Source organism: Lontra canadensis, unplaced genomic scaffold (assembly GCF_010015895.1).
Source record: "Lontra canadensis isolate GAN:19392208 unplaced genomic scaffold, GSC_riverotter_1.0 scaffold33, whole genome shotgun sequence".
Taxonomy (NCBI): domain Eukaryota; kingdom Metazoa; phylum Chordata; class Mammalia; order Carnivora; family Mustelidae; genus Lontra; species Lontra canadensis.
This window is the reverse complement of record NW_022631027.1, coordinates 10,265,288-10,275,014: the sequence shown is the minus strand read 5'-3', so window position 1 is coordinate 10,275,014 and position 9,727 is coordinate 10,265,288. Positions and strand designations below refer to the sequence as shown.

The following is a 9,727-nucleotide window of genomic DNA, read 5'->3' as shown; positions in this document are numbered from 1 at the left end:
CTCTATCCCTACACTTTGAAGAGTTTTGATCAGGAAGGGATGCTGTACTTTGTCAAATGCTTTTTCAGCATCTATGGAGAGTATCATATGGTTCTTGTTCTTTCTTTTATTAATGTGTTGTATCACATTGATTGATTTGCGGATGTTGAACCAACCTTGCAGCCCTGGGATAAATCCCACTTGGTCATGGTGAATAATCCTTTTAATGTACTGTTGAATCCTATTGGCTAGTATTTTGGTGAGAATTTTTGCATCTGTGTTCATCAAGGATATTGGTCTGTAGTTCTCTTTTTTGATGGGATCCTTGTCCGGTTTTGGGATCAAGGTGATGCTGGCCTCATAAAATGAGTTTGGAAGTTTTCCTTTCATTTCTATTTTTTGGAACAGTTTCAGGAGAATAGGAATTAGTTCTTCCTTAAATGTTCGGTAGAATTCCCCCGGGAAGCCGTCTGGCCCTGGGCTTTTGTTTGTTTGGAGATTTTTGATGACTGTTTCAATCTCCTTACTGGTTATGGGTCTGTTCAGGCTTTCTATTTCTTCCTGGTTCAGTTGTGGTAGTTTATATGTTTCTAGGAATGCATCCATTTCTTCCAGATTTTCAAATTGGTTGGCATAGAGTTGCTCATAATATGTTCTTATGATTGTCTGTATTTCTTTGGTGTTCGTTGTGATCTCTCCTCTTTCATTCATGATTTTATTGATTTGGGTCCTTTCTCTTTTCTTTTTGATAAGTCTGGCCAGGGGTTTATCAATCTTATTAATTCTTTCAAAGAACCAGCTCCTAGTTTCATTGACTTGTTCTATTGTTTTTTTGGTTTCTATTTCATTGATTTCTGCTCTGATCTTTATGATTTCTCTTCTCCTGCTGGGTTTAGGGTTTCTTTCTTGTTCTTTCTCCAGCTCCTTTAAGTGTAGGGTTAGGTTGTGTACCTGAGACCTTTCTTGTTTCTTGAGAAAGGCTTGTACCGCTATATATTTTCCACTCAGGACTGCCTTTGTTGTGTCCCACAGATTTTGAACCATTGTATTTTCATTATCATTTGTTTCCATGAATTTTTTCAATTCTTCTTTAATTTCCTGGTTGACCCATTCATTCTTTAGAAGGATGCTGTTTAGTCTCCATGTATTTGGGTTCTTTCCAAATTTCCTCTTGTGATTGAGTTCTAGCTTCAGAGCATTGTGGTCTGAAAATATGCAGGGAATGATCCCAATCTTTTGATACCGGTTGAGACCTGATTTAGGACCGAGGATGTGATCTATTCTGGAGAATGTTCCATGGGCACTAGAGAAGAATGTGTATTCTGTTGCTTTGGGATGAAATGTTCTGAATATATCTGTGATATCCGTATGGTCCAGTGTGTCATTTAAGGCCTTTATTTCCTTGTTGATCTTTTGCTTGGATGATCTGTCCATTTCGGTGAGGGGAGTGTTAAAGTCCCCTACTATTATTGTATTATTGTCGATGTGTTTCTTTGATTTTGTTATTAATTGGTTTATATAGTTGGCTGCTCCCACGTTAGGGGCATAGATATTTAAAATTGTTAGATCTTCTTGTTGGACAGATCCTTTGAGTATGATGTAGTGTCCTTCCTCATCTCTTATTATAGTCTTTGGCTTAAAATCTAATTGATCTGATATAAGGATTGCCACTCCTGCTTTCTTCTGATGTCCATTAGCATGGTAAATTCTTTACCACCCCCTCACTTTAAATCTGAAGGTGTCTTCGGGTTTCAAATGAGTTTCATATAGATGGGCAACATATAGATGGGTTTTGTTTTTTTATCCATTCTGATACCCTGTGTCTTTTGATTGGGGCATTTAGCCCATTTACATTCAGGGTAACTATTGAGAGATATGAATTTAGTGCCATTGTATTGCCTGTAAGGTGACTGTTATTGTATATTGTTTCTGTTCCTTTCTGATCTACTACTTTTAGGCTCTCTCTTTGCTTAGAGGACCCCTTTCAATATTTCCTGTAGAGCTGGCTTGGTGTTTGCAAATTCTTTCAGTTTTTGTTTGTCCTGGAAGCTTTTAATCTCTCCTTCTATTTTCAATGATAGCCTAGCTGGATATAGTATTCTTGGCTGCATGTTTTTCTCGTTTAGTGCTCTGAATATATCATGCCAGCTCTTTCTGGCCTGCCAGGTCTCTGTGGATAAGTCTGCTGCCAATCTAATATTTTTACCATTGTATGTTACAGACTTCTTTTCCCGGGCTGCTTTCAGGATTTTCTCTTTGTCACTAAGACTTGTAAATTTTACTATTAGGTGACGGGGTGTGGACCTATTCTTATTGATTTTGAGGGGGGTTCTCTGAAACTCCTGGATTTTGATGCTTGTTCCCTTTGCCATATTGGGGAAATTCTCTCCAATAATTCTCTCCAATATACCTTCTGCTCCCCTCTCTCTTTCTTCTTCTTCTGGAATCCCAATTATTCTAATGTTGTTTCGTCTTATGGTGTCACTTATCTCTCGAATTCTGCCCTCGTGGTCCAGTAGCTGTTTGTCCCTCTTTTGCTCAGCTTCTTTATTCTCTGTCATTTGGTCTTCTATATCGCTAATTCTTTCTTCTGCCTCATTTATCCTAGCAGTGAGAGCCTCCATTTTTTATTGCACCTCATTAATAGCTTTTTTGATTTCAACTTGATTAGATTTTAGTTCTTTTATTTCTCCAGAAAGGGCTTTTATATCTCCCGAGAGGGTTTCTCTAATATCTTCCATGCCTTTTTCGAGCCCGGCTAGAACCTTGAGAATCGTCATTCTGAACTCTAGATCTGACATATTACCAATGTCTGTATTGATTAGGTCCCTAGCCTTTGGTACTGCCTCTTGTTCTTTTTTTTGTGGTGAATTTTTCCTCCTTGTCATTTTGTCCAGATAAGAGTATATGAAGGAACAAGTAAAATACTAAAAGTGTGGCAACAACCCCAGGAGAATATGCTTTAGCCAAATCAGAAGAGATCCCAAATCGTGAGGGGGGGGAAGGGGATATAAAGAGGTTCAGAAAGAAAAAAAGAAAAGAAAAAAAAAGAAAAAGAAAAAAGAAACAAATAAAAAAAGAAAACCAATAATGAAAAAATATAAAAAAGAAAAAAAATATATATATATATTAGATAAACTAGTTAAAAAACGTTAAAAAAGAAAAGTGTAAAAGTTAAAAAAATTTAGCAGAAGAAGAGAAAAAAATTGAAAAAGAAAAAAAAAATTACATTAACTGCAAGGCTAAAGAATCATGGGGAGAAAGCCATGAGTTCCGTGCTTTGCTTTCTCCTCCTCTGGAATTCCGCTGCTCTCCTTGGTGTTGAAACTGCACTCCTTGGTAGGTGAACTTGGTCCTGGCTGGGTTTCTTGTTGATCTTCTGGGGGAGGGGCCTGTTGTAGTGATTCTCAAGCGTCTTTGCCCCAGGCGGAGTTGCACCGCCCTTACCCGGGGCCGGGCTGAGTAATCAGCTCGGGTTTGCTTTTGGGAGCTTTTGTTCCCAGAGCGCTTTCTGTAGAGTTCCTGAGGACGGGAATGAAGATGGCGGCCTCCCAGTCTATGGCCCGGAGGAGCCGAGAGCCCGGGGCCCCACTCCTCAGTGCGCCCTCAGAGAACAGCGCCCAATTACTCCCGTCACCCTGGCCTCCGGCAGCGCTCCGAGCTCACCGAGCCTGAGACCGGTTCAAGGTAAACCCGAGCTTAGAGCTCACTCCTCGGCTCTGTCTCTGTAGCCGGCTTCCCGGTTCTAATGCCTGTAAGCTCTGCGACACTCAGACACCCCCGATCCTTCTGTGACCCTGCGGGACCTGAGGCCACGCTGACCCCGCGAGCGCTTCACTCCAGTTAAGCCTCTGGAGCGATGTCCCTCAGCGGAACAGACTTTTAAAAGTCCCGATTTTGTGCTCCGTTGCTCCGCCGCTTGCCGGGAGCCGGCCCCTCCCCCCGCGGTCTATCTTCCCGTCGCTTTGGATTCACTTCTCCGCCAGTCCTACCTTTCAGAAAGTGGTTGATTTTCTGTTTCTAGAATTGCTGTTCTTCTTCTCTTCGATCTCCCGTTGGATTTGTAGGTGTTTGCAATCTTTAGATAAGCTATCTAGCTGATCTCCTGCTACCTGAAGTAGTCTCAGCCTGCTACTTCTCCGCCATCTTGACTCCCTGATCTGGGGTACAATGTTTTTTAACCAAAGCTTCCTGGGGAGGAAGGACAAGTGACTGAGTCATTTGTCAACTATGACCAAGCAAGTTTTGGGTTCCTCAGTTGTTTTTTTTTTTATCCTTCTTTGGATGGGTATACATAAAGCACCCATGTGGATTTAAAAGTTAGATCACTTGGGGCCCCTGGGTGGCTCAGTCAGTTGAGTATCTGACTCTTGATCTCAGCTCAGGTCTTGAATTCAGCGTCATGAGTTCAAGCCCTCTGTTGGACCCCATGCTGGGTGTGGAGACTCCTTAGGAAAAAAAAATTAAGAAATAAATAAATAAAAATTAAAAGAACATTCAGTGGTCCTGGCATTATGTTGACACTGACTGATTTACAGATCTTAGGAAATACATTTGACATCATACAAGTCATCTTTAGTAATCTTCAAGACTTTGCTTAGATGTAAATTGAACTCAGTGACAACTACCCATAAACTACCTTAGGACATCTAGGGGCATTCATCAGTGTTTGATGAAAGAAAAAAATCTAACTGATAAAAAAAAATAAATCTAACTTATAATTTGTTTAAAAGATTTTTTTTTTTTTTAATGAGAGAGAGAGCACAAGAAGAGGTGGGGGGGTTGAGGGAGAGGGAGAAGTAGACTCCTTCTTGAGCAGAGAGCCTGACCTGGGGCTTGACCCCAGGACCCCGAGATCATGACCTGAGCCAAAGGCAAACACTTAACCAACTGAGCCACCCAGGCGCCCCTCTAACCAAATGTTAAAAGTCATTATTGCCATGGAGGAAAATGCTAAGTATATACCTTGAAAACCAAACATCACCAAAAGCCAATCAAGAAATAATTTAATGAGTACTTTTGGCCACTTGGTAGGTTCAAGATATTGTACCAGCTGGAGGGGAAGGGAGATGGGAGGGTAGAGAAGTACTATATAAGGCTCCTACTCCCCTGGGAAAGTTTAGAATTGGATTCATCTGGGATAACTGTTAGTTTGGAACATGATGCCACATTATCATTAATATGATTTCTTGTATAATGCATTTTAAAGTTCCTATGTATAATACCACATGTATGCATACCTGAGTACCTAAAATACATACACTAGAGAACAAGAGCCTGACGGGAATAGATTAGGCACTCAAACATCTTTGCATCCGAAGTGCCAATCCCAGGGCCTCACACCAAAAAATTGCTTTAAGAGTCTCTTAAAGGAATAAATGATTACATGAATCCATTTGTGCTATTCCTATGGTTGTTATGGTAAAAATGGAAAAGATACCGAGGACAGTAAAGTAACTGATCATCAGTTACCTCCAGGAGGGTAGTAGAGACCAGTATCAGTAAAGCTACTTTGCTGTTTTTTCTTCAAGAACATTGTTTTTTCATGCTAAGAACATGCTGACTCTAAGGCTGCTAATAATAACATGTCCCCCCACAAAATTATTCCTTTCCATTTAGACTCTGTTTGTATTTTACACTCAAGAAGTTGTCAGTAGAGTTGCTACTAAGTAGCCTTATTTGAGGGCATTTTCAGGCTGTATAAAATGGTCCCGCTTTCAAAGTGCCAAGAGCTATCTTTGCTGAGGTGTTAAGCCACAGTACAAGACTGTGAACAGTTTTTAGAACTCATTACACTAAAAACAAAAAACAAAAAAACATGATTTTTAATAGCATAGTAGGATTTAAGTTTACACTTGCCTTTTACTTTCAATTTTAAGTACAAACAAAACAAATGTAAAGCATGGGGAGGCAGTAGTCAGATACCTGGAATCCATTCAAGACCAGGCTTTTCCTCTCCACCCCGTGTGAACTTGGGTAAGTCACTAAACATGTTTCGCCAGCTGTAAAACAGCATAATAATACCTGTTCCATGGGATTTCTGTGAGGATTAAATGAGATAACATGTTAAATCTCATGTTTAATTATACTTACTTCGTTTAACATATTACTGGTCCTATGTGATAAGTTCCTTCATTTCTGAAAGTATAATGTGCCAATAACAAGTTAGACAAGCACTAATGCCATTGTTTTAATAAAGTTAAGGTAATTAAAGCTACTTGAATCACTATATATATTATATTTTTGGTAGTAAAGGAAATTATTCAAAACTATAGCTTTTGTGTATTATAATTATATTGACTAGAGGGGTGTGTGCATGTATATGAATGTGTGTGTGTGTATGTGTGTGTGTGTGTGTTTTCATACTTTCTATATTGAAGGTCTAGAGCCTGAAAAATTGCCAAAAATTTCATCAGGAGATGCTGAAATGATATTGAAATGGACCAAGCATTGAACAATTATCTCAAGCTCTTCATTAGGCAATGGATCTACTTCCTTTGTGATTGTGATCCAAAGACAGAAGGAAATTAGCTCGAGACCAAGAGAGAGGAGGAAGTGAACCCACAGAGTCCCTTCAGGGAAGCCAAGAGAAGAGTTTTTAAAATTTTTCAACATTTGGCTCATTGCAATATCACTTCAATGTTTCCTGATGGAATTTTTGGCAATCTTTCAGACTCTGGACCTTCAATAAAGAGAAGGAAGACATATAACAAATAAAATAAATAAAAGTTAATTAATTAAAATAAAGTTAAATAAAAAATAAAGAGGGGACATCATTACCAAGCCATATGTTTTTTGACACAATGGTGTCCAACCACTAACAAAAAGCTGCATTTTTGGCCATTTCATCTGCTACTGGTAGTGTACAAAACATGTACTATAAAGGGTGAGTACATCTTCAGTCTGTCTCCATTCACTCCTCTCCTCCCACAATCATTCTTAAATCACTCCATGCTTATTTTGTAATGGTCTCCTTTTAAAAAAGGTCTGTAACTAATCTCATCCTCGAGTTTCTGATCATTAACAATGAACTCCTTGGAGGTCAAGCTTTGCTTACTATCATCACTTTTTTTGTCCTAGTCTTTCTTTAATTAGGTATAATTTGGAAACCACATCCATATATTACTATTGCCATGAACCCACTTACTTAAAAATACCAGGGTGCCTGGGTGGCTCAGTGGGTTGATGATCCCACTCTTGGTTTTGGCTCAGGTCATGCTTTCATGGGTTGTGGGATCTAGCCCTGTGTTGGGCTCCAAGCTCAGCAGAAAATGTGCTTGAAGATTCCCTCTACCTCTCCCTCCATGCTCTCTCTCTCTCTCTCTTTCTCTCTAGAATGAATAAATAAAAATTTTTAAAAATACCATTGATGTTCTAATTATCAAACATCTTTTTGTGCCTCTTTCTATAAATCATCCGATTTTATACCTCTCCACATTTAACACCACCTTGTTTTTTTGGAAAGTCCAATCTTTCTCATGGTACCAGGAACGCATGTTCCATCTTATGGTTCCATCCTCGTCTACAACCTTAACATTTTCTACAGGTGGCAGCTGCTTCTCAGCAACAACCCTCTGTCATGGAAGGAAAGCAAGAAAACTCCTGGTCAGTTAGCTATCTCTGAGTTTTTTAACCATCTATGGCTCTGTTTCCTCACATTTAAATTGGAGATCACAATATAACAATAATGCCTACATCATAGGTTTGTTGTGAGGACTAATGAGTTAATTTATGTGAAGTGCTTAGAAAAGTTCATGGCACATAGCAAGTGCTATAGAATTGTTTGCTGTTATTTTGCTATTATTCACATTCCATCATGTGTATATTGGTTCTAAGTCTTATCACAGTCCAACTTGTATCATGGTTAAATATGTACATGACCGAGTGGCCCCAGATGAAGTGGTAGCCTGAACAGTTGGAAGGCTCTGTATCCCCAGGGTCATGGCCAACAGTGAATGCACCTTATTGCCATCAAGCTTGATGGTGTCCAGCACAGCCTGGTGGGAGAGATCATTAAGTGTTTTGAGCAAAAGAGATTCTGCCTGATTGCTACAAAATTAATTCAAGCTTCTGAAGACCTTCTCAAGGGATACTACATTGACCTAAAGGACCATCCATTCTTTGCCAGCCTGGTGAAGAACATGTAATCAGAGCCTGTGGTTGCCATGGTCTGGGAGGGGCTGAATGTGGTGAAGACAGGCCTAGGGAGCCCCTGTAGACTGCAAGCCTGGGACCCTTCATAGGGACCTTCACATCCACATTAGCAGGAACATTATCCATGGCAGCAATTCTGTGAGAGTGCAAAAAAGGAGACTGGCTTGTGGTTTCAGCCCGAGGAGCTGGTGGATTACAAGAGCTCTGCTCAGAACCAGGTCTGTGAGTGAAAACAGAGCAGACCTCAAAGTTTTGTTTACTCCATAACCTCTCCTCTCATGGGGAGGTGGTCAGCCTCTAGGAAATCAAGTTATTTTTAAGAACTCCCTTATAATCTGGAGGGGAACTCTTGGAGCTGGGAGTGGTCCCTTTATAGTATTATGCGCTACCTTTAGATTAAAATATTGCATCTCCCTCCCCAAAAATATGTACATGACAGACTATGTTGAAAATTTCTTAAGGACTACCACAGTGTCTTATTTGTGTATCTCCCACAACGCTTTGCACATTGGAGGTTGCAAGTAATGTTACTTTAATTGAATTGTTAAACTGCTTGCATTAGTAAAGTTCTGCTCTCTATTTCTTCTACTTTTTATACTTCTTGCTAAATTTTACTTTCATAGGCTCAAATATAATAATAAATTAGGGTGACATATAAAACTGCTGGTTCTTGAAAATTAAGCCCTGGAAGTATTTTAATTTTATTATGAACCAAGAAGCTGTGTCATTTTTTTTCCTAAGAAATTAATTATACCTTTAGATGAGAGGCTACCATAACGTGATTTCTAGACCACTGATGGCCCACAAGTGCCCTCTGAGTGGTCTTCAGGCTCATTGCTTGTAGTTTGCAGGTTTATAATAAGACACCATCTGTGCTTTTGTTGCTGCCATGACTTCATAATCTATTTACGATGGTCAATAAGATTCAAATATTACTTCAAGGGTACACCATTCATGCCATTAATTCTAAAATTTATTTTATTCTTCTGCTGAGAAAAAGTGGACAGATGAGGGGGTTCACTGGATTTTATGTACCACAACTGACCTGCAGATTGGTCAAGTGTGGTAGCCATTCCTTCAGATAGCCTCTGGGTGGGAAAGGTTGAAAACCCTTCAAACTTTCCAACCTAATCTGTGTCATCACAAACCTAAGGTTTACTGTTGACCAGGTACATAGGACTGTACCCATCTCTTTGAATCAAAGACAGAAATAGACATAAGTACCAATGATAAAGGACAGAAACCAAAAACTGAGAGTCATCTGAGGCTACGGACACATGACCAAGACATGAATGGTGTTTTCTGTTCTGTAGAACCTACTCCGATAACTCCAACTAACCCATGTTGTGCCTGATATTATTTATTTCCCCCATTTAAATGTAAGCCTCAGTTACTCTAGAAACCAGCTTGATAATGCATAACTTCTCCATTAGGAATATTTTTATGGAGCCCATCGTTATGAATTCATTTGCTATTCACTGTAATAGCACATATCATAATGAATTCATTTAGTATTCATGGGGATAACACAAACACCATTTAGTAACTGGTTAATGAACTGAGTGGGGCTCTTTATCCTTCCTGGGTTTTATAA

At 39.5% G+C, this 9,727-nt stretch overlaps 1 pseudogene; it reads left to right on the top strand.

The window, feature by feature from the left end:
- Positions 1–7,920: 7,920 nt before the first annotated feature.
- LOC116873476 lies at positions 7,921–8,363 on the top strand (annotated as a pseudogene).
- The last annotated feature ends 1,364 nt before the right edge of the window (positions 8,364–9,727 follow it).